Below are 25577 nucleotides of genomic sequence, written 5' to 3'. Positions count from 1 at the left end.
TTATCATCTGTGCTCCTGTTGCCATCTTCTTTGCATGTCCCATAGTGACATGGTCCAGGGACACGGTGTCTGTTCTGATGTGCTAGCATCTTCTGTTTGCCCTTCGGTTTCTTTCCTGTCTTTTGGATCCCCCACCTCTTTGTGATTCATAAGCTGAATAAACTCTCAATTTAAGGTGACCCACCTGGGGTTTCTCACCTGGACACTACTGGAATACACTGGAATACATTCCGTCCAAAATGCATGGAAGAACATAATTTCTGAATAATGTCTGTGCCTGTGCCTGTGCCTATGCCTGTGCCTGTGTCTGTGTCTGTGTCTGTGTCTGTGTCTGTGTCTGTGTCTGTGTCTGTGTCTGTGTCTGTGTCTGTGTCTGTGTCTGTTTCTCTCTCTCTCTCTCTCTCTCTCTCTCTCTCTCTCTCTCTCTCTCTCGTTTGCTGAAGCTGTTTTTGTTCTCATCCCTGTGAACTCGGCCTTCTTAGACTGTGTGGTGAGTGATAAATCATATTGTTCTTTGAGACTCTTCACTTAAAAACAGATAAGGTGGGCTGGGCGACGTGGAGCACACTTTTAATCCCAGCAAGGAAGGCAAAGGCAGGCGAGTCTCTATGAGCTTAAGGCTAACCTGGTTCTACATAGTGAGACAGACTCCGTATCAACAAACAAACAACAAACAAACAAAAAATGAGGTGAGCAATGCTCAAACAACCTCATGACATAGACTGCTTCAAACCGAACAAAGGCGTGTCAGAAGTGAGCATCCCTAGAAAGATGGAACAACTTATCTGGTCCAAAGAGTCAACATCTGAAGGAAGCAGGATTCCTCCAGGCATTGGGATTACTGATCCCAAACTAGCTTTATTAAAGGTGACCTGAGCTTTCACACAAGTCTAAATGAATCCAGTTTATAATTGTGTATTTTTGGGAAAGCTGGGACAGGGGAGAATAAAAATGTAAATATGACCTTAAGTACTGAGTCCTAATAAGGGCCAGCAGTGTTTCAGATCTCAGGGGCAGTCTGCAGACCAGCAGAGACACCTTGGACTCTGGGAGGAAGGAGGCACATGTTCACAGATAAGTAAACACCTAACCATGGAGGGGTGGCTGATAATGGCCAGCAGGATGAAGGAAGTAAAACAAGGCAAGCAAATAGCAGTTATCTAATCACCTGGAAAGGCCACTCAAGGAGATGATAATTCAGCTCCAGAAAAGAGCCCATATTTTAGTCATTGCTGTAAGAAGCAGAAGGATCACATAGTTCACTTGTCAATTTTTGGGTCATTTCCTATGCTATTGTGATGAAGTGTAGAAGTTTCTGCACAGCAGAAGAAACTATTAACAGAATACAGATAGCCTACAGAACTGGAGACAAGGGGTTAACATCTTAATATCTAGGATATATACACACACACACACACACACACACACACACACACACATATATATGTATATATATGTACACACACACACACATATATATATATGTGTATATATATATATATATATATATATGCAAAATTAAACACCCAAGAACAAAGCTGCCAACTGATCAATAGGCCAAAGGTCTTAACAGTTTTCAAGAGAAGACGGACAAATGATCAATCGATATTTTTTTTGGTTCTTTTTTTCGGAGCTGGGGACCGAACCCAGGGCCTTGCGCTTCCTAGGCAAGCGCTCTACCACTGAGCTAAATCCCCAACCCCGATCAATCGATATTTTAAAAAGCGTTCAGCAACTCTGGCAATCAGGGAAACACAAATTCAAACTACTTCAGTGAGAGTGACAAAGACCCAGAAAGCAAGTGACAACAAGCACTGGTGAGATTGTGGAGGAAATGGGACTCTTAAACACTGTCGGTGTGAGCACAAGTTAGTGCAACCACTGGGCAAGCCAGTGTGGGAACGTCTCAAAGAAACCGAGAACAGTAACATTATATGTCCCAGCTTAGCATTCCCAGACATACACACAAAGGACGCCACAATCTACCAAAGAGATACTCGCTCACCCATGTTAACTACTGCTTTTCATAGCAGCAGGGAAATGAAATTAGCCTACATTTCTGTCATCAGATGAACTAATAATGGAAATGTAGCTCCTAGAACTGTATTCAACTGTAAAGAAAAACAAAAATCATAAATTTGCAGAAGTTTCTAGATGTGACTAGAAAACAGTATTTTAGGTGAGGTAATGAAAGCTCAGTAAGACAAACACCATATGTTCGTTCTCTCTTGGGATTCCAGCCTCAGTCCACTAAAAACACGTGTCTAGGTGGGGGGAATCGAGTTTCGAGAAACCAGAAGAGATTATGCAACTGGAAAAAAAATATGTTCTAAAGGTGCAGAGGACAATTGAGCAAAGGAGAGGAGTTTAATGCTGGGGGAATGGTGGGAAAAGAGTTACAGTGATGGAGAGGTTTGCGTCTGCGGATCAACCAAATTAAAATACGTGGTAATTCATATGGAAACCTACTACTTGGTAAGCGAATTTAAAAGATGAAAATTAAGTCTGGAGAGATGCTTCAGTGGGGAAATCCATGCTGCACAAACATGAAGACCTGTGTTTAAAAGCCCAGAACCCCTGTAGAGCCAGCTGTGGCAGCTCATGTGTACAACTCCAGCATTCCTATGGTGACACGGGAGACAGACAAGAGACTCCCCCAGATGCTCTCAACCCAGATCACCTGGAGCGTTCAGTGGTGAACAGAAGGGACCCTGCCTTAAAGAAGGTAGGAGGGGAGGGCCAACATCTGAGATTGTCCTGTAACCTTTATATGTGCAGGGTGTCTGACACACTTACAACTGCACTCACAGCTGAGCACGCATGAGTTGTGTACACATTCCACATTCACAAACATCATACACTACGTATCACACACCCACATACACATATACCTACATTCACTCTCACACATGAACACATGAATGGATAATGGTATCCATCGACAGATGAATGCATACTGAAAACATAGTATATATGTACGTTGGAGACTACATATTATGGATCTACAGACACCTTCACACATGAACACACACATCGCACACTCAAAGACACAAATGCCCATAGCTAAACTACATGATAACACACATTATACTCATCACACACATACACACAAATGCACACACAAACACATGCATCATACTGTTCATATCACGTGCACATGTACATATATACTCATACTCACATTAACACATTAACGGATCAGATGATACATTCACACATACATACAAATATACCTGCACCCACACATTAATGCACACACAGATCATACATATACATGCAAAGAAAAAATTAAAAATTAAGAAAATGAGTCATAAACAAATGATTTTACTGTGCTCCAAAGGTTGAAAAGTCCAATGAGACTGCCCTAAAGCCAGAATAAGAAGCAAACACTGCTGAGTTAAGCAACATTTTATCACACACACACACACATACACACACACGCATACATACACATACACACACACGCATACATACACACACACACACACACACACACACACACACACACTGCAAGAACCTGCTTATCTTTTTGATGTCCTCGTTTCTCTTTTGTCTCATGCATTTCTCTCTAAGTAGACACCCAAAGGCATGCATATCACGTTCTCCTTTAATATAAAGACGTTTTTGCTGGATGTTTGTGCTTTTACTTTGTGTCTACTGAGTTATAGATCAACAAAGTTTAAGAAGCCAAACAGTTTTATGCAGCTCGCATCTGCCCTTTCAACCCTTTGAAGACAGCCACTTTGAATCTTCCAATCTTGGATATTTTCCTTGTTCTGTCTGTCTGTCTGTGTCTGTCTGTCTGTCTGTGTCTGTCTGTCTGTCTGTCTGTGTCTGTCTGTCTGTGTCTGTCTGTCTGTCTGTCTGTCTCCTTCATTGCTTCAGAACAGTACACATACACCTAGTTGGCTATTGTTTCTTTTTACTTTTTACATACACTTTGTACTGATGTCTTCCCCTGAGAGCATTTTAGCCCCTACACTATGCTCATCACCCCCTTGGAGCCTCCCACTCCCCTTTAATTGTATCTCTTTCCAGATTTGTATTGCATCAGCCCTAGGAATATCACTCACATCTGAAGGATGTATTTTTCTTTCTTTCTTTTTTTTAAAGATGGAAGATAATTTTGTAATTATATTTATGTACAGAAAACCTAAGTGTACATTTATCCCAGTTTAGTGGCGAGTTCTTTAGCCTTTGCCTTTTCCAGCTTGGCAATGCGAGCCACCAACTTAGGACCCAGGACGTTGCCTCCCCAGTGGCGGTGGATCTCATTGTATCTGTCATTATAATTGGTTCTAATAGCTTCCACCAGCTTAGCCAGAGCACCCTTGTCTTCTGAGTTAACCTGTGTGAAGGCAACAGTGGTGCACGTCTTCCTGTGGACCAGGTACCCCAGCCTGGCCTTTCCCTTGATGATGCAGTAGGGCACCCCCATCTTTCGACAAAGGGCAGGCAAGAAAACCACCAGCTCAATGGGGTCTACATTATGGGCAATCACCACCAGCTGAGCCTTCTTGTTCTCCACAAAGGTAGTACCTGTGTTGACCCCTGCTCGGAGGACAGATGGTCTCTTAGTTGGGACGTCCCCTTTGCCGGCAGCTTTCTTCTCAGCTCTGGCCAGCAGCCTTTGCTTCTTTTCCTACTTTGTCTCTGGCCTGTACTTGTGGGCAAGCTTAAGCTGCTGAGTAGCTGTTTGCCTGTCCAGGGCCTGGGTGAACTGGTTGATGGCAGGAGGTACTTTGAGCCACTTGTAGAGGATGGCTCTTTGCTGCTGCAGCCTGATGTAGCGGGGCCATTTGACAAAGCGTGTGAGATCTCTTTTGGGCTGGATGTCCTGACCAATGCAGAAGTTTTTAGGCCTTTTCTCAAACAAAGGATTGACCACCTTTTTGGCCTCTTGTTTCTTGACCACGGGGGCGGGGGCACCTTCTTCTCCTTGGCCTTCTTTCCTTTGGGCATCTTGCTCGGCTGGAGGAGAGAGAAAGGGGACGTACTTTTCTATAATTATATTTGCAGTCTTGTGTGTTCTTTTGGTCGTTCCAAGTATTAACAAGTTACTCATTTAAAATGTGATGGGCTATCATTAGTTCTTACCCAAGTTCTTCCTCAGAACTGTGAGTCCCCTTTGCGAACCTTGGAATGCAGCATGCATTTGATTCTGATCTTTTCTTGCAAACGCTCCTCTTGAGGTTTCCCATGCTTCTGCTGTAACCAGGCTTGGCTCATTTTCCATGCAGTAGTCACTCTGAGCCCGCACTCCTTTGCTGCTCCTTCAATTGGGTGCTCTGCTTCTTGACTGTCCTGTCTTTCTTTTTCTCGGGGAAGGTAGGCCAAATAATGACCTTCATAAAGATGTTAAAATCCTGGCCTCTCAAAAAGATGCATGATGACTTACTATTCAGGGCACAGAGGGCTTCACTGATGTGGGAAGATTGCTGTGATTTATCCAGACTCCTTAAGAATGACAGTGGAGTTAGTAGTATTAGAGTCAGAAAGGCTTGCAAGATACTGCTAGCGTTGAAGACGGAGGAAGAGGCTATACGCTAAGAGGAAAGGGTAGCTTCTCGAAGCTGGAAATGTGAAGGAAAACAGAACTTCCCCAGATACTCCAGCAAGAAGCAGCCCTATTAGCTGAGCCATAGAAAAACACATGCATTTGGCTTTAAGCCATCAAGTTCTTGGACATTTTCTCTAGCAGTAATAGAAAACTATTATAGTAGGCTAGCCTTTAATGTGTTTGAGGTTTTTTTAAATACTTTTAAAAATGCAAGTAAGAGACATTTTAATCTCTTATATATCCAAAAATATCTGTAATTTGACATAAGAAGTCTTTGGGTATGAAAGTGGGTTTTTAGACATTTATTTACACTGTTCCTACAATTACCTCCTTATTTGCATGTGTGCCTATCACAGTGTGTGTATAGAGGGAAGAGAGCAACTCCTTCCATCATGTGGCGCCCATGAATTGAACTCAGAACCTCAGTCAAGGTAGCGAGCTCCTTTACCCACTGAGCCATCTTGGTGGCCTGGGCATAATATTTAAGTAGGATGCTGAGTGTCTCTCTGCCATACACTTTTATCCCGTACTAAGCTTAATGCCGCTCTCTGATGTGATATCCCCATGCGCATGCGTCCTTTGACCAGTTCTGCTCACGTCTCTGAACGTGTTCCTGATGCTGAGAGATGTGTTGTTGCTCCGCTTCAGTGTGATAAACAACCTCGAATTTCTTCCAGTCACAAAGTCTTTTCAGTGCTCTCTGTTTGGTAATTTCCTTTTCTTTCCCTCCTCTCTGTTCTGTTTCTGGAACACTTGTTAATAGGATGGAGGACTTCCTGGGCTCATCCTTGAAATTTTTTTTTCCCCTGCTGTTTTCAATTTTTTTCTTTGCCCTACTTTCTGGAGAATGTCTTAACCACATCCGCGAACGCTTCTTTAGTTAATCATTTCTTCTATCTTATATTGTTTAACCTCCGAAAGATTTTCTTTTCTTTCCCACCCCCCTTTTCCAATCTTGGAGAACCTCTTAAAAAACTTGCAGCTGTTTCCTCATGAACAGACCATCTTCTCTTTCTCCATAAAGGAAATACGTGTCGTATTGAGCTCTCTGTTTGCTATTGGATCCTGCCTTCCTAGGACGTTTGGCCTTTGCTGCTGGTCTGCCACAGTGTTTAAGAGTGGGCGTGTTAGCTTGGGTGTGGGGTGTTTGTGGCCAGTGTGGTCTGCCGACTGGGGAGCCTCACTGAAAGGCTTTCTGGTTACAGATGGAGTTGAAGCTGTAATAGTTTTATTCTTTGTCAGCTCGTCCCTATCAATTATCTCAGGAACACTCCCTTTGCTCTTGTCTGGGAGAGACAAAGACTTTGCCCGAGAAACCACCCCACTCACTGCTCATTCTACAGACGTCACTTAACCCTTTCCCTTTTCAAGTGCCGATACTGAGCCTCTTAGATTTAAATGTTCTAAGTCCTCTGGATGGGTGGAGTATGGAATTTGTGGGTTTTAGAATTACTTTTATAGAATTATATGTATGAATCTGTATTTCTCTTCTCTCCTCAAACTCCTGTGTCTTCCTACTCCCTTTCAAATTATTGATCTCTTTTGAACACACACACACACATACACACACACACACACACACACACACACACACACACACACACACACACACACACCCCTAAATGTTGAGTCCCTCTAGTTTTGCTTGTATGCGTCTGTGGTTAGGGCTGTCTACTTGAAATTGATTAACCTTTGGGGGCTCATTCCTGGGGAACACTGACTCTACCTCTCCCAATAGCCATTCATTGTGTGGAGTTCTAGAACCTTGTGGGATTTCCGCTACGGGTGTTGTCTTTATCCAAGGTGTGTTTAGGGAACTATATTGATGTGATTTCACAGGTGTAGCTTCTCTGCCATATGTGGATGACCTTGTCTTACAGAAGATGTCCTAGTCTGCTGGCTGTCACAAATCTATGTGTGTGGCAGGATCTCATGCAAATTCCTGCCTTTCTCCTTCCTTCCCTCCTTTCTTCTTCCCCTCCCTCCTTTCCTCCTCCTCCTCCTCCTCCTCCTCCTCCTCCTCTTCTTCTTCTCTCTGTCTCTCTCTGTCTCTGTCTCTCTCTGTCTCTATCTCTCTCTCTCTCTCCCCTCCTTCCTTCCTTTCCTTATTCACTTTACATCCCACTTACTGCCCTTCCTCCCAGTCCACCCATTCCAAAATCCTTAGCCCCATCCCCCTCCCCTTCTCCGAGTGGGTGTGTGTCCCCTGGTTATCTCTTCCATCCTGGCACATTCATTCTCTGCCAGCAAATTCTTCAACAGTCCTCCAGAGTCAAATCAAGCCCCTATGATAACTTCATATTTCAGAATGTCTTGGGTCTAAGGTATGTAAAATCAGCTTTGGAGTTTTTCCAAATGTGATTTTTCTTATTTTCTATCTTTCCCAGCTTCCTAAACTGGATCATCTTCATGCCTTCTTAGATTGACCTTATTTTTTATGAATTACTTTTAGTTTTTCCATTATCCTTGAACTAATTTTGGCAGTGAGTAGAGGAAATGAAATATATTCAACTCTTTGTGAACTGGAAGTAATTGGGGCCTCTGTACATTAGGAAGTCACCTTGTTTATCAAGGCATGTGACAAGTGACTGAGAAGTCTGTACAGTTCTATAGTTCTTCTGCCAGTTTTCTGGCCTTGCAGCATTTGGTGCTTTAAGTGTTCTTGGCAATACTTGGTGATCATGTGATCTGTTGTAGCCAGATCCACATGTCATACAATTTTCCTGAAAATATATCATGACTCAGCATATTGTAGACTTTTTTTTAGAGGTAGACTCTACTCAGAGACTGTAAAACATGAAACATATCTTCATTATTTAGAGAAACAGTTCACTGTTCCCTCTCTACCTTAGCGAAACTATTTTTATAGATTGTTTTATAGTTATTTTTGAGAAAATTTGAAACTCCCAAGCCAGTGCTTAAGTGCTTATCTCCTGGTTTGTTGAATTTTATTTTACATCCTTTGGAATGTATATCTGCTGATTAAGTAGAGAGATGCTTTTAATATTCTGTAATGGCTGTCCCAGTATTACTATTTTAAGCTCTGAGAGTATCTTATTCTAGCATAATTGGATAAATTGAAGAAATATATGCTCATTTTATCTGTACTTTTAAGAATATTTATCTCTGTGGCACCTCAGTTTTAAATTTTTTCATAGGCGATAGATAATATTTATTTTAGTTTGTACCTTTTTAATTTAGTTTAGTGTCTTTGGATCTCTCTCAGCTGCACTAAAAAACAGAAAGTATTTCTGGTGTAAGTTCTTTTAAAAATATTTTTTTACTCTCTCTGTGTCTCTGTCTTTCTCTGTGTTTTGTGTGTTTGTGTAAAACACACACACATCATGTGGGGTTCTAGTGTCTTCAGAGTCAGAAGGAGGAATGAGGCTTCTGAAATGGGAGTTAAGGATGCTTGCGAACTGCAATATGAATACAGGGTAACAAACCTGGGTCCTCTACAAGAACTGCGAATGCGCTCAGTTGCTGAGCCAGATCTCCAGCTCTGCTGTAGATTCCGTACGTGTTTTCATTAATGACATTATTGCCTGCTTTTTGGTTCTCTATGTCCCGATGACACTCAGAATGCTTCTTATGAGCTTCATTAAAGCCTTTTGTGCATCTGTAGATGCTCAGTGGGAGTCTAGGGAGAAGGTATCATCTTTATTTTGCTGCCCTAATAGATAAAAACAAATAGGTCCAAGGAGCTTCTTTAGAAGTTGGACAGCAGAACTCCGTGTCAGGGAATATGTTTCAAAGGGACTCAGGGGTTTAGGGTAAGGCTTACTTATGAAGCCTAACCTCTTGGATTCTACTGAGGGATAGTGTCAATGTCTGGGGCTGACTGATTAATACTATAAAGTCTATGAGAATATTCTGTCTTTTCTTCTCTAATACCCTGTTCATGATTTTTATCATGCTCTTTTTCCTCCGCCCCCCCCCCCCCCGCATGCCTATGTTACTGCTCATCTCCTCTTGGGTCCGATGACCACTTGCCCATCTCCACCTGTCACTCCCTTTTGCTACCCATGTGTTCTGTCCTCTCTGAGATAAAGAGAATTTAAAACTAGAGCTATGCTCTGCCTGGTTTTCTCTCTGGCCAAATGACTTGTGTGCACTCTATAGTGCAGCTTGAGTGTTATTTATCAAATACTCATATTGAATTACATACAATTCAAATTATGTACCCCCTTAGCTTTGTATGATATGCAGCAGCACACATCACAGGTGTATTAGAGAAGGAAAGACAGGAATATTCAAATTCTTCTCGTTCTTATCATTTTCATTTGTTTTTTTATTTTTTTTCTAATTTTATTTTTATTTTATGTGTATAGGTGTTTTGCATTCATGTATGTGTACCATGTATGTGTACACAGTGCCTATGGAGGTCAGAAAAGTGTATCAGATCACCTGGGACTGAAGTTTTGAACAGTTGTGAACTCTCATGTGGGCACTGAGAACTGAATCTGGGTCCTCTATAAGAGCAGCAAGTATTTATAACAACCAAGTGACTTCTCTAGCCCCTACTTTTTAAAATAAAAATTTAAAACATTTTATCATATAGTGTTGTAATGAGGGGACTATAGTAACAAAATAAATCCTCTCTCTCTCTCTCTCTCTCTCTCTCTCTCTCTCTCTCTCTCTCTCTCTCAAAATAAACCCCCAGGAACAACAATAACGAAACTTACCAAATTAAAATTATAAAAATATAAAAAATATCAATAACTCAAAAATACAAAAAAAAAAACCAGAAAAAAGTAAAGTTCTGTCTTAGTCAGTGTTCTTCCATCATGACCAAGCATGGACCTTATAAAGAAGATATTTCATTGATGCTTGTTTACTGTTTCAGATGTTTAGTCTATTATCATCATGGTGTGGGGTATGGTAACATACTAACAGATATGGTGATGGATAAGTAGCTGAGGGTTCTACATCCTGATCTGTATGCAGTATGAAGAAAGAGAGAGAGAGAGAGAGAGAGAGAGAGAGAGAGAGAGAGAGAGAGAGAGAGAGAGAGAGACTGGGCCTGGCTTAAGGTTTTGAAACTTCAAAGCCCATCATCAATAACAGATCCTTCAGCAAGGCCACACCTCCTAATCCTTCTCAAGTTGTATCACTTTCTGATGTATAAGCACTCAAATATATGAGCCTAGGGAGCCATTCTTAGTCAAACTACCACAAGGATGTTTTGTGTTGACCATCTACTCCTGGGTATGGGACCTGCTCTGCAGTATGATCTTATACGGACTGTGACAACATACACAAGACCATGCATATATTCAAACCAAAGAAAATCCCAGTGTTGAAAAAGGAAGTGGACACAAAGTCATATCTATAATGAAGAAGGCATTTTTCAAAAGATACTTGCTGGGAAAGAAAATATCAGTTTTCTCCAATGAGTGTCCCTGGGAATATCAACCACCCTGATTCTTTCTTTATAGCTTTAATTTCTTTGCTGATATTTTTCAATTTCATCTAATTAAAATTAGGTTATAGTTCTTTCATTGAATCATTTTTATGATGGCTGTTTCATACTGTTCTGTTATTGTTCTGGCTAGTTTCAACTCTCAGCTTGACACAACCTAGAATTACCAGGAACGAACGCCTCAATTGAGAAATTGTCTACGATAGGCCTATGGATATGTCTGTCGGGGGTTGTTTTGGTTGTTAATGGACATGGAAAGACCCAACACTATGGGTGCCACCATTCCTTCCCCTGGGACTAAACTATGTAAAAGTGAAGGAGGCTAGCAGGCAAGCAATCAGGGATCCACACATTTACCTTCTTTAGTTTATCAGATAGTTTCTGGGTTATTTCATGCCTGAATCTAGTAATAGGGGACTAGTGATGACATTTTTACCTGACTAGCCTGTCTTTTGAGGTTAGATCTCAATGAAGGAGATTTGCCCAGTGAGGTTGCGAGGATTTTTCACAAAGGAGAGGAGAACTTATTCATCAGGACCTAGAATACTTTCTGGGCTTGGCACATTTGATCAAATCTCCCACAAGGGGGCGAGGCGGCTCTTTCTTTTATGAAGTAGCTTTCTTGAGGGATGGGGTGTGTCCTGTCTTCTGTTGCTGGGTAGATGGTGATGTACAGGTACCTCCCTGACACGTGTATTTCTAAATGGATGATATGATACTTCATGATATCCCTTCAAAATTATGAAGGGATAAGCTATGACAGAGATTTGATCTGTTTTTATTTTTTGACAATTCGAAGTCTGAACCAAGAGCAGCAAGTCTGTGTATGTGTAAACCACCAATAACTGTTTGAGTGGTGTGAAGCATCTATAATCTGTGATCTAGACTGAGCATGACTGACAAGGACTTGTGGAACCTACCTTCAGAGAAAGAGAAAAGAATAAAAAGAACATTTCCAGAGAAAATTAGAGACTAGTCTCAAAGAAGACAATATGGTAGCTTGCTAATTCTTCATAAAACCCAGCTGGATCCTTATGACTTAAAACACACACACACACACACACACACACACACACACACACACACACACACACACACACACATCCTTATCTATGTTTGTAAGCGTTCAAATCTAGTTTTGTTTCTAGACACTGAATTGTCCTAATACTGTGTGTTTAAGAAAATGACTATCTGAAGGCTTTTTATTACGTGTTGAATAAAATTTGATGAGATATTCTACGCATCTTAAGCTTCATTTACCATTGTTCCTATGGGAAAATTTGTTTTTGAATCATAAAAATTAGTATTTACTATAAAATCCAAGCTCTAAATGGGGGAATTTTTGCATGTTAGCTTTTTCTTTCTTTCTTTCCCCTTTTAAAAACAGTCAAACATGCTTATCTCCCTATTAATTTGTGTGTCAGAGAGGGTGAGAGGATGACAGGAGTCACTGTGTGGTCCCACCTGAATTTTTTTTGGTTCACTATTGAATTTCTACCTTGGTCATCAATGTACCCATCAAACATAGTGACTCTTTCAGTAAGAGCTTTTGGAGGTAGAATTTAATATGAGTTACAAATCTGCAAGGCAAATGTGGAGAATGGTAGGGCAATGCTGAAGTGGGTCTTTTCAGCATTTGCCTGTCATCAAAGAAGAAAGTTACTGGCTCAGATGTCTTGTTTGATACCAAGGTTTTGAGAGGCAAACATCAAAGCAAAAGATTAAAACTATACCCTTTAAACTACATTGGTTCTATTAGTCAATAACCTCTGAACTCACAACTATAATTTCATGTAGTTGAGTTTTATTGGGTGTGTACATTTGAATCTATAAAAGTCTTTGAAGTACAAGGAAAGACTTTTTTAAGGCAGAAGAGAGCAAAGTGGACAAACACGTCCCTTTAATGGCTGAGAAGATATCCAAGTAACATCAATTAAAACTAAAAGCTTTGAAATCAAGAAAAAATAATTTAGAGAAGTCCATTGTTGCTTTTTAATTACAGAGTAAGAATGAAGCTAATTCTCTGCCTTCCCTGCTCCCATTTCTAAAGAGCTTCCCCACCCCAACATCCCTCAATAATCTATTATTCAGTATGAGATTTTAAGATCAGTTTTATTCATCCCCAAAACCAAGGAAACAATTGTGAGATATTTCCCATTATTCAGCGTGGAGGGCCTTTATCACTTAACGTTCTTACCTGAAGTTTCTCTTTTTGACCTTTGACTTCTTGGCTTTTAGTCATACCACCCAGGGCCACATAAGTCAGTGCCTGTGAGCCTATGTTATATTGCTCAGAGGCTTGCCAGTGTTAGCTCTCTACCTAAGACATTTGGTCCACATGCAGTAAGAGGTTGACTCATGATACCACGCGTGTTGATTACCACAGGCAGCAAAATAAATAATTGACTACACAAGAAGCCATTCAGAGAATGAAGTTTTGACAGACTATTTGATCCTATTATTTATTTCATTAAAAAAATCAATATAATTTTACTATACTTCATGGTGATGAAGTATTAAAAGTGACACTGTCCTCCCACGTTCATGTCTCTGGAGATGAAGGTGAGCACCTTTTCAGGGGAGGGCTTGTATAGGTACATCATTCGTGTATTAGTCAGTTGACTTTTCTTTATAGAGAAAAAACTTTCTGTTGAAAGTCTTTTGTCTTTTTCTAAATCATTGCCATTTTCAGAGCATAGATCATTTATTCACTTAATGATGATGCTCACAGAGAGAGATAAACCAGGTTTGCTTGTGCTGCTTTGTCATTTGTAGGGGAAACTGAAAATTATAAGTTTGGATGCCTACCTTTTTTTCATTATCCCATAACCGCAGGATGAGCCCCATTTCATGTGTCCTCCTAATCCCTTCTCTGATTTGTGCTTTGGAAATGTTTCTGAAAGAGTTTGCTCTGAAGGTGAGTGTTGAGGCCTGGACCCTGCTTGGCAGCATACGTATACTCCCTCTACCTCAGACTTCTCATTGCCATGTCATTAAGACAGTATCAGGCATTGTTCTTTCCTGACAGGCCTAGGAGATGTATGATGGTTTTCAGTTACGGGATTTTTTTTTTCCTTGTAAAGCAAATATATTTGAATGACTGAATCCCTCATATTCTTTGATTTCACTTGCCTTTAATATTCGAAGGATTAAATTATAGACAGAGTAGCATTCAACATTGGCTTTCAAATTCATACCTTCAGATAATGACGTTATCTTTCACTTATTTTCTTTTGTGTTACGTTTTATGTCCTGTGGTTGACTGGTCTCCCTTTTCCAACAACAGGTAGCCATCTACAGGTTTCCGTTTATGCAACCTCTACTTTAAAATTTACACAGTACATTTGTACACTTTTTATCATGAAGATTATTTTTTATAGATTTGAATAGAAAATTTGCTTATATAGTATTAATTGTAAATCGTGGTCCTATCTAGTACTATTCTTGAAAATAGATTATTTTATTATTACTTATATGTGTATGTATGAGTCCATGTGTGAGTATCTCATGTGAGGTATCTCAGATGCCTTGGGAGGACGGCAGAGTCTGATTCTCTGGAGTTAGTGTTATGGGCAGTTGTGATGATCTGAAGTGGGTGCTGGGAACTGAATGCAGATCCTCTCTAAGAATATTACACTCTTAACTGCTAACCTGTCTCCCTAGCCCACCCACCCAAATAACTTTTCTATTTCTATCTTTAAAGTAAAGATAGAGATTTTGTCCGTCTATAGTTAATTAATCACACTGTTGGTTATATATGCTAAGGATTTGAAATTGGTAGATTGAAGAGACAACTATAGTTACAGGAATGCTTTTTACATCACTATTTATAGCATCTAAGGTAAGGGCTCAACCCAGGTGTCTAATAATAGATAAGGGAGAGGTGGTATCTATTTACAATGGGATATCATTTGGGCATAAAAGGATGAAAGCATGCAGGAAAATAGGTAAAAGAAAGGACACCATGTAAAGTGAACTAAGCCTGGCACAGGAGCATAGCTACTTCATGACCTCACTTATATATGGAAAATAAAAAGTGAATTTCAAAAATGTAGAGAATAAAACAGTCAGAGAAGCAGAAAACAGTGTGGGAAGAAGGGAGGGATAGGGAAATGATGTTAATGGGTAGGGTGATGTAGCTTGTAATTAGATAGGTAGAGGTTTTTGCACATTTATTTAGATGTTGTTGTTGATGGTGGTGGTGGTAGTAGTGGTGATGGTGGTGGTGGTGGTGGTGGTGGTGGTGGTGGTGGTGGTGGTATGAGTGTGTGTGTGTGTGTGTGCGCGCGCGCACGTGCGTGTGTACCATGGCATGTGTGCAGAGTCACAGGGCATCGGTTCTCTTCTTCCAGCATGTGTGTTCCAGGAGCCAGACTTAGGTCATCAGGTTTGGGGCAAACTTTCCCCTATATTTAGGGGATCATGGAGTTTTGTTTCCACTAGCTGATGAGCTTTCTGACTATATTGATGTCCACATAGTACTGTTGATTCAGCCACATCTTCTGTCTTTCTTTCCAGGTCTTCCACATTCTTGTGGTTTAGTGGTTCCATTTACTTTTAGCAGAATGGGTCTGACGTTATTCAGATGGGTTTGGTGCTGTTAGGTTTTGTTGTTGTTTCTCTTGTAGCTTTTTAAATTGGTCCTTTAGTTTACAGTCCTTAGATTTTTAAATATAACATGTTGAACAGAGATTATCTGATCATGTCTACTTAGAGGATCTGTATATATCTTGCTTAATTCTGTTCAGCTATAATTTTATTAAATAGGATTTTTTGTACCTTTAAACTTAATTTCAGTTCTTCTTACCTCATGTGTTTTTAGGTTTGGTCTTTTGGCCATGTCTTAGACTTCTTAAAAGTTATAGTCAGTTTGCTTTTTGTTTGTTTGTTTTGTTGACGCATGAATGTGGGCATTCTTTGATTTGATTTTCAACCCCAGTTATTGTGTTTTACTTGATTTGCTGAGATTTTTATTTCTAGCATCTTTGTGAAACTTAATCTCCTTGGTGAATTTCTCTAACGCATGACTGAATGTCTCACCCATGTTGTTGTCTTCTTTGAGTACTGAATTGACTTCTTAATTTCATTCATCTGTATATTCTTATCGACTTTGAGATCCCTGATTATCTCTGTAAGTGGGCTCTTGAGTTCTTTGTTGGGTTTCACCTATTTCAGTATCAATGGATCTAGTTACTTAGGAGACACGCTGTTGCAGGACTCATATTGTTTTTTATCTTATTTCTTATGTTTCCTTGATGTGATTTGCACATCTGTTAACAAAACCCTCTAATACCAGCAACTCCCTACCAAGCCCGATTTAATGTAATTATTTTATCACCAGTAACCATTGAATAGTTTTAGGGTTTGAATATGAAACATGCCCCACTGACCCATGTATCTGAACACTTAGCCCCCAGATAGCCACTATTTTAGGAAACAACAACAGCAATAAAGGGGGCATGAAGCATATGTTATGCAAGTGGACCACTGGAAGTTGGCTCCCGACGGTTATACCATGGTCCCCGTTCTGCCCCTGACTACTCTCGTCCTTTAGAGATACCAAGATGTGAAGAAGCTTTGTGACAAGTGCTCCTCTCAGAGGACAGAGCTTCCTCAGCTACCACCCTTTCCTTGCCATGATGGATTTTGCCCTATGACACATGAGTTAAAATAAACCCTTCCTCTCTTAGGTTGCTTCATGTCAGGTAGTGTATCATATTAAGAAAAAAATTATCCAGGAAATTGATACTCAGATGTAATATGTAACAAATTGACTGTGTGATTCATAGACTCTTGGAACTGGTTTGTGGAGGGACAAGTTAAGATGCCAGCTAGAGAAGACGCAGATCATTTTAAGCAGGTGCCATTTTAGAGCGAGTACAGAAGCCAAGACTGTTGAGAAAAATGTGGACAGCAGAGTCTGTGCTATTGAGGTTGAAGAAAGAAACAAAGACTTTATTGGGCATTGGCCTGGAAATCATGCCTGTATCATTCTGGTAAAGAATACAGCTATATTCTGTATTCCATGGTATATTCATATACAGCAAAAATATATGTGAGGCTGAGTTTGAAACTAATAGAATATTTTTTTGATGGGGGAAATTGCAACATAGCATGACTCTTAGACTGTAGCATGCTTGTTGTTGGCTACTTTTAGGGACTTATATAGTGATAATTTGGAACGAAAAACAGAGCAGAAAAAAGCAAAGGCTGTGCGATATGGTAAGTGAAGTAGCAAGAGTACAGCCATATCAAGTTATGGGAAAGCAAATGCTGATAGAAGAAATTATTTCCATTAAAACTGAGAAAATCATCACCATTAAAAGAATGGCAAGCAAATTTTCACTGGGATAATAAGGAAGATGCCTTCGTCAAGTGCTCCAATCTATAAATATTCATTCAAATAGGGCATATATATATATATATATATATATTCCTGAGCTATGAGTGCTACTACAGGGGTGCCATGCTCAAACTGTATTTAGGAAAACATCTCAGGTTTACCCATGTAGGCACATTGTTGCTGTAGCAACTTGGATGCCATTGTAGCTGTGGCCTGATTGTGCCTGGCTACATATCAACCTGGCATCGGAATTTCATGTCACGAATGTAGTGATGATTTTGCAGGCTTATAGAATGCAAGAGTTTTCGGATCACTGAGTCATGAACCAAGGTTGTCTATAAAAGATAATGATGCCAAGCAGTGTGCAGACATGTCATATCTCTTGAGAGAGGTCCTGGGAGGTCAGCGTGTGAAATGAGAGAAGGTGAAGTCCAAGTTGCCCTTGGAGATCCATGGTGTTGAGATGTCAAGAATCCTGGATGTCTGCCAAAGAAAGCTGCAGGCAATGAATGGCGCCAAGGGAGAGCCCGTATGTGCTGCAGGCACAATGCTGAGTGGCTAGGCTCCCAAAGCTTATTTGAACTTAAACTTAAGTTGCACTGAGTACATTTTACATCATTAGATGGCCATGAATCCAGGGAAAACAGGAGGGGGATGTTAGGAAATATATGTAACATGGTCCCAGTGACTCATGTGTTGAATAATTGATCCCAAATTGGTAGCACTATTTAGGAACATTTCAGAACCTTTGCAGGGGAGCACGGTTGAGTTGAACTACTGGGGGTAGTCTTCAGGGTTATAGCCTGGCCTCTCTCCTTGTCTGAGCTTTCTCTATCTCTAACACACCAAGAAATGAGCAATATGTGTACCAAGCATACACTGCCATAGATGGAGCTGTCTTAGCCACCGTACTATCCTCACTATGATTGACCGTGTTAGTAGAATCATCAAAATTAGCTAATCCTGTCATCTTATGACAATGGCGTTGCTGGCTTATGGAGGATGGTATTACCTTCCTGGTTGTTCATGTCCCCAAACCCTCTGGGATCTAGGCATCTGAAGTTATGATATTTGTGGTAGTTCTTGGTGTAAATATCTGGTCTTGCATTTGATGGATGGAGTTTGTTTTTTGTTTTCTCTTGATCCAATCTGCCAGGTTGTGGCAGAGAAGAATGATGCTTGTTGGGATCACTCTGTGTTTTAGGATTCAGATTCAGATGCCTGCCAGATCTGAAGTTCTGCTTGGAGTTCTGTGTTTGGACTCTCAGCAGTCCTAGATTGGGACAGTGGGTACAGTAGGTGATACCTGGCCGGCCAGGAAGAGGACTGACTCTGGAGTTTCTTAAGCAGAACTTTAGGTCTTGTTCCAGGAAGTGGGGAAGAAGCAGAGATGATGGTACACTGGCTCTGGCCATGGATGACAGTGAGTCCACAGGGAATAGAGGTGTGCTGGCAGGAGGAACTGAGGTGGGTAGTCAGAGGCAGATTGAACAGGACTCTGGAGAGTTCAGGGTAGAGGAGAGGAAGGAGGGCACGAGTAGCCTATCAGGTTTCATCCAAGTATGGGTTCACTGGTAGAGAGCAATTCTGCAGGGCTATGGGCACTCAAGTTACATGGAGGGATGGCTGAAGGGGGAAGTGTGGAGTAACCAGGGGGTTTCTGTATTTGCACCACAGGGACCCATTGTATTTTATTGTTACATTAAGAAACACTAATGCAAAGCAAGTGGTAGGTTCATAAAGCTTTGCTTTCATTTCATTTACTTAAAAAGCTTAAATAAACTTTTAATTAAAATATAACTATAGCACTTTCTCTGTTTAAACTTCTGCCTCTTGTTTTTAGAAGTTTACTTCTCATAGAAAATTTTCTATAAAATGTAGAATGCTTATGATTCAAAAGTTTTCTTGAATTTGTTTTCTCTCTGGCAAGAACTATCTTATAAACCTAGGTGTCACAAAGTGGTTTCAGCTTGTGTACTTACAGCTCAATATCTCCAAAGGATTGTAATTACCAGTCACTTTGAATGGAATAAAAGCCATGTGTGTGGGGTGACCCTCGAGGACAAGGTTGTGATATTCCTGTACCCGATTTGTGCACCTATGGTTTAAGGGGATTGTTGGTCAAGTTGGGTGTTCTAATGTGGTTTCTTTTATTATTTAAGTCCATGTTTAAATAGACATCTCGAATGGATATTTGGCTACTGATATCCTGTGGCTAGAAGTAACCATTTCTGAATTTTACCCTTTAGAACTGATTGGAGCTTCCAAGTCCTCAGATTTGGTTTGTTCACGTGCTTAGTACAGGTTTATCAGTCATACAGTGTTGTTTGTCTATAATCACTAAATGTCAGCAATAAAGAATTAATATGCTTACTTGATTTCCTAATATCTCTCTCTCTCTCTCTCTCTCTCTCTCTCTCTCTCACACACACACACACACACACACACACACACACACACACACATTGATAATGGATTGGAATGTAGCTCTGTCAGTAACTTACTTGATGCACAAGACTGAGGACCTTAGTTCAGATCCCCAGCACGCATGTAAAACCTGGCCATGGGGACACATGTCTGTAATTCTTGGATTAAGAGGATAGAGACAGTAGGATTCCTGGAGCTTATTCTCCCTAGCTGCATTTGTGATCTCAAAGCTCAATAAGAGATCCTGTTTCAAAAAATAATGTGGAGAGTGATAGAGGAAGACACCTAATGTTGACCTCTGGGCTCCATATACATACATACATACATACATACATACATACATACATACATACATACATACATGTACTTGTATATACATGAACAGATATCATACAGAGAAAAGAAACTGCCATTAATATTTTTCCTTTTTCATTCTTTCGTTTAATTTTTAATTTACCCTTGTGCACATTAACTGGTTAATTCAAAAGGGAATGTTTGATTTCACTATTTCCTTTCATAGCATGAAACCGACTCATCCAATTTATCTAATTTTCTCCTTCATTATAAACTAAAACAAGAAGTTCAATTTGGAAAAGGGAAGAACTCATCACACCTCTTCCCAGGTGTTCACATTCATTAGAAGGAATTGCTTCTTGCAGAGACAAAACCACACAATTTAGGATGATTTTGTGCAATCCTTGGAGATAGTGTGGCCATCCCTTGCCAGCAAGTCTATTTCAGATTGTACCTATTGGTTAGCTTGAAAATGGAATAGCGATTTTCCTAAAAATCTTTCTATCTATCTATCTATCTATCTATCTATCTATCTATCTATCTATCTATCTATCTATCTATCTATCTATCTAAGGAAAGGGGCAGTGCCACTTTAAGAAATCCAGTCATAGAGCCTTGTAGTGTTTGAAGTAAATGATGTCAATTGTGAGTGGGGTGTTTCCATGTGCAGGGGGGTTATCAGCGTCCCAAAGTGCCTGTTAGAAAACAGGTTGTGTGAAGAGTGAAAGAGTGTGGTTGAATGTGTGGGAACTGGGGATGCCATGTCTTTACTGAAAGTTAGAAAAGGATATCACTCCTGCAGATCAGATGGGCCTGGTGACCGGGAACCAGGTGCTAGCAAGTGTCTGGAAGTGAGGCATTGCAGAGGGATGGACAGGCAAGGGAGTTGGAGTTGGTTGTCTCCTCAAGGAATGAAATGATTTCGCAAGGCTTCCCGAAGAACGTCCACCACTCCGTGTGAGAGAAACATTTGTATGTCTGTGAGAGTATTAATGGTTGATGAGGCAAAGCAGCTACATCAGTAACACCAGAGATGGTCTTTTCTTCTCCAAGGTTCTAAACCAAACAGGAGAGAAGGTGAAACCCCCAGAGGAGATGAAGATGAAGAGATGATTCCAGGAGGAGCTAAGTCTTAGACTCCATTTCCTTTTATTGGACTCACTAATATGATACCTGAACCCAACTGTAATGCTGTAAGTTGTGCATGAAATGTCATTAAAAGGCTGGCAAGGGATATTTGATATAATTCACTTAGTAGCCAAGATCTGAGAGAAACAAAATCACTTCCTCTGTGGTGTATACACTGTAGAGTCTGGTCAACACCACAGGGCTGGCATTCCCTGTCCCTGTCCGCTGTTTTTATCTTTTACCATGGTCTGCATTTGGAGGCTAGGGTAGATGATTAGACTTTCTGTGCCCACTGTTAGGAAGGCCCTACATGCAAAGATGTATCTTCCCTCAGGAAGTAGATTAAATGTCCCTCCTCAGAGCCATTTCCTTCTTTCACCGACACTTCTCCCCTTACATGGTCACTATCCCATTTCTATGCTCATTCTATTAACCACTTTCACTAATTATTTTAGTGCATATTCATTCTTCATTGACATTCAAGAACTCTCCCTGTATCTAAGGACCACTCAAGAAACACATACTAATGAATAAGCAAAAAAAACCTCAATCATTCAAGAGAGCAATGAGATTACTGGTAAACAGTCAGGAGAAACATTGCCATCTTACTCTCTTTCAGTTATAAGCTGGTAGCTAGGACAAAATTAATTAGGGTTTTACCTCCCTGGAGCAACATGCCCTTTGATCAACTCTGTTTTCCTTGTGATGAAATAACTTCTTTTAGACAGAAAAATGCAATGATAATTTGTATTTACTATGTATCAGGTGTTTTAGATATTGTTCCATATATACATACATATATATATACTTGCATATATATGTATATATATACCTCTTTGAAGCCTATGCTTTTTCTTTTTCTTTCTTTCTTTTTTGACTTGGAATAAAAAATTAGAGCATCTGGCTAGAATTTGTTACGATATATTGCATCTGTCTGTTTGATCTCTGGGCCCATATTTTCTCCCTTGCTCTGGAATTACTTTTCATCTGAAAGCCTGGGTGCTGTTTATGACGTCATGTATGGCATTATGGCAGTAGAATTTTAAAGGGCTTCTAACTCAGACTAAATTTGCTTATAGAATCAAGGGATCAGGGTAAAATGTCTTGGATTTGTTTAATCTGTATTGTTTGGACAGCCCCAGTTGTAAAACCCATAAATGGTGGAGCCCTTTACTGGCTGTCTGAGATAAAAGTTATCTGTGCAATAATTTGCTGGGAAATGTTCCCAGGAGAGGTTGCTAATGGAAGCAGGACAGAAGCCAGGCAAGGGGGCTAGCCTTAGATAGTCTCTGGGAAAGTATTGCCAGTTCTTCAACCATTGCTATGTGGGAGCCGTACCCCAGAGTTGTCTTAATCAGAGGCGATGACAAGGGCTTCTTCACTCCCCCTCCAGATAAAGGCTAGGAAAGCTACAGAAGGTAAATGCAAACTTACGATTGCCCCTGACCCTTGCTTGGCTCCCGAGTCCTGAGTCATGTCAGGATCCCAGCAAATTCTTTGACAGAAATCCACCTACAGGCCTTTCACGCACACCAGCACCAGAGGCAGGAAGTATAGGGACTGTAGATGTCTCAGTAAGTATGGGTGACAGTCTGCCTAGTTTCCACTCTACTGACTCAAACTGTCTCATTGTAAAGGAAAATTAGATATATTTCTCTGGCAGGAGCAAAGCCTGAATGCTTGTTTCTGGTCATGAATTGTTTATTTAATTTCTACTCCAGACGTAATTCTTCTCAGCTGGGTAATTTGGGTAATGAAGATGCAGGTGACAAGGTGACTGCCGAATTGTCTTTCTGTATGAACAGCATGTGGTTCTAGCTGAGGCCTTGGGTTAAAGGAGTGAAGGGTCTGGGAGAGGAATTGTTACTAATTTACAGATGCTGGCTGCACTCTGACCTCACTTTTATCTTCCCCTTCTTTCTGGACCTCAGGACAGTATTGCCAGGGGTCAAATATTGGTAAGGCAATCCACAGATATCTCCTTCTGTCCGCTTCTCTGCACAGAGACCGTTTATAGTCCTTTCATCCTTCCCAGAGAGACATCAATTCTATTCTGCAGTCTTCTGATCCTCCCTACCCATTCCTCCCTTTGACACAGTGACAGAGTATTTTCCTATTTTGTTCTTTGGCTTTGCCCCGTCTCACCTCTGCTTCTTCCCATTATCACTGTGCTCATTTTCAGAGAAAGAGCTTAAATAGGCGACATGCACAGTGCAACAATTGAATTTTGTTTCTTTCTATTCCTTCCCAGGTCTAATGCTTTCCTTTTTTTTTTCAGTGTAAACTGCTCTCTAATAACCCCGGCCCATTCTATTTCCATTTTTATTGCAGCTCAAATTGGCTTAACAGACAGTGGGATAAATTTAAGTAACTTTAAGTACAGTGGAATCCAATTCATAGTTATTTCCCAGAGTTGAGTTCAATTTATAGTTATTTTTCAGAAATGATTCCTTATCTCCAAAAAGGTAAGCATAACATTTGAGATAATTTTCACATACATCTCACCAATTGGTAGTTAAGCAGTATTCGAGGGAGTTGTGGGGTTCTTGATTTTATGTGTCAACTTGTAGCTGAGTCTTGGGCTCTCGTTATTTAGTCAAGCATTCTTGATGTTTCTGTGAAAGCAGATTTTACATTTATTGATTTTATCATGGTGTGTGTGTGTGTGTGTGTGTGTGAGTGTGTGTGTGTGTGTGTGTGTAATGACATTTGTATATAGGTTATCAGGCTTGGCAGTAAGTGTTTTCCGCATCTGTTACCCATAGAAGCTCTTGTTGTGGTGTGTGTGTGTGTGTGTGTGTGTGTGTGTGTGTGTGGTCAATGTTTAAATTTGTAGACTTTGAACAAATCAGATTTCCCTCCTATAATGTGGTTGGGCATTATCCAATCAGGTAAAGGTCACAGAAATGGGAAAGACTTCCCTTTGCCAGGGATTTACCTTTGGACAATGACTCTTCACTGGGAAGATGACTTTGGTTCTTTACTGGGGTCCAGATTGTCAACCTACCCTATTGGATTTGGATTTGTTGAGCCTGTACAACAGCATGAAACATATTCATACACATACACACACACACACACACACACACACACACACACACACACACACACACACACACACACACCCCTGGGTGGTTTGTTCTTTGGTGAATTTGGGCAATGCACCTAGCAATGTCATCTTGCAGTGGCTTCCTTTCCGTGTGGAGACATCTTGCTACTCCCAGTAGATACCTGAAACCACAGATAGAACTTAGCTTCATTTGTGTTACGTTTCCTTAACATGGTGTTTCTTACATGGTTTAAAATGGTGCTATGCAGTGTCAGAGTTAACCTGCCCTTTGGTGTTTTCGAACACAGTCTTCATGCTCTACGGCAATAACCAAGTAAAACAAGGTGACTTATGCATAAATGCTACAACATTGTAACTGTTAATCTGATGCAGGGGTTCTCAACCTTCCTGATGTTGTGTGATCCTTTTATACAGTTCTTCATGTTGCAGTGATCCCCAACCATAAATTATTGTATTGCCACTTCCTAATTGTAATGTTGCTTGTGTTATGAGTTGTAATGTAAATGTTATTGTAGGTAAGTGGTTTGTCAAAGGGGTTGTGACCCTCAGAATGAAAGCTGCTGATCTAAAAACTGAAGTAGCTACTAAGACACTAATAGAAAAGCAGCAAGTCAAGTACTTATATGTTGGATAAGGGATAACTTATATTTTAGAGGGATAATATTTAGTCAAAAATATTAATATGCTATACCTGGAGATTTTTGCCAATTCCAAGTTGCTAAATTAAATTTAATCAGTGACAAGGTAGAGTCATAAAATGTATGAGACCTGTCTTGTTGTTGTTTAATTTGTGCTTCTGATTTTTTTGGTTTTTGTTGCTTTTGAGCCCTGTTTGCTTGGTTGTTTCTTATAGTTTATCCTTTACCTGCTATTGAGACTTCTTTACTCAGTAAACAAAAAAATTCCTCTCTTGTTCTTTTGCTTGATAGATGTTTTCATTTTAGTGCTTGCTACCCTATCATGTTCTATACCTTCTTTCTTGTCTCATGTTCTGCCTACAATATATAGAAGTACATTTTTATCAGGAATCATATTAAAGAATAAATATTGGTTTAGAGATTGTTGCCTTTCCTTGAGGAATGCAACCCGGATATATGGACATGAAAGACAAATCTCTTCTGTTTTCTTCCCAATAAAGGGTAGCTGTAAGCATTTAGTTTTTATATTATGGACGGAGTTTTGCTCTCAGTTTTTGCTGTCAAGAAAATAAAAACTTGGGCCAGGTAGTGGTGGTGCATTTTTAAACCCAACACTTGGGAGTCAGAGGCAGGCAGATCTCTTTGAGTTTGAGGTCAACCTAGACTATAGAGAGAATAACAGGACAACCAAGGCT

The 25577-nt window shown here is 40.3% G+C and overlaps 1 long non-coding RNA gene across 10 annotated transcripts in view; it reads left to right on the top strand.

Moving 5' to 3' along the window:
- Positions 1-25577, top strand: part of LOC102548951 (uncharacterized) — a 123290-nt gene that overhangs the window by 11259 nt on the left and 86454 nt on the right. For 6 of the 10 annotated variants that reach the window (XR_015642993.1, XR_015642996.1, XR_015642992.1 and 3 more), the window contains exon 2: positions 21100-21239. The exons of the other annotated variants lie outside the window; for them this stretch is intronic. This is a non-coding gene — a long non-coding RNA (uncharacterized LOC102548951). The remainder of the gene's footprint in view (positions 1-21099; positions 21240-25577) is intronic. 10 annotated transcript variants of the gene reach the window in all.

This window comes from Rattus norvegicus, chromosome 18 (genome assembly GCF_021556685.1).
Source record: "Rattus norvegicus strain SHRSP/BbbUtx chromosome 18, alternate assembly SHRSP_T2T, whole genome shotgun sequence".
In the NCBI taxonomy this organism is placed as follows: domain Eukaryota; kingdom Metazoa; phylum Chordata; class Mammalia; order Rodentia; family Muridae; genus Rattus; species Rattus norvegicus.
Note: the sequence above shows the minus strand (reverse complement) of the source record. Positions and strands in the feature narration are given on the sequence as shown.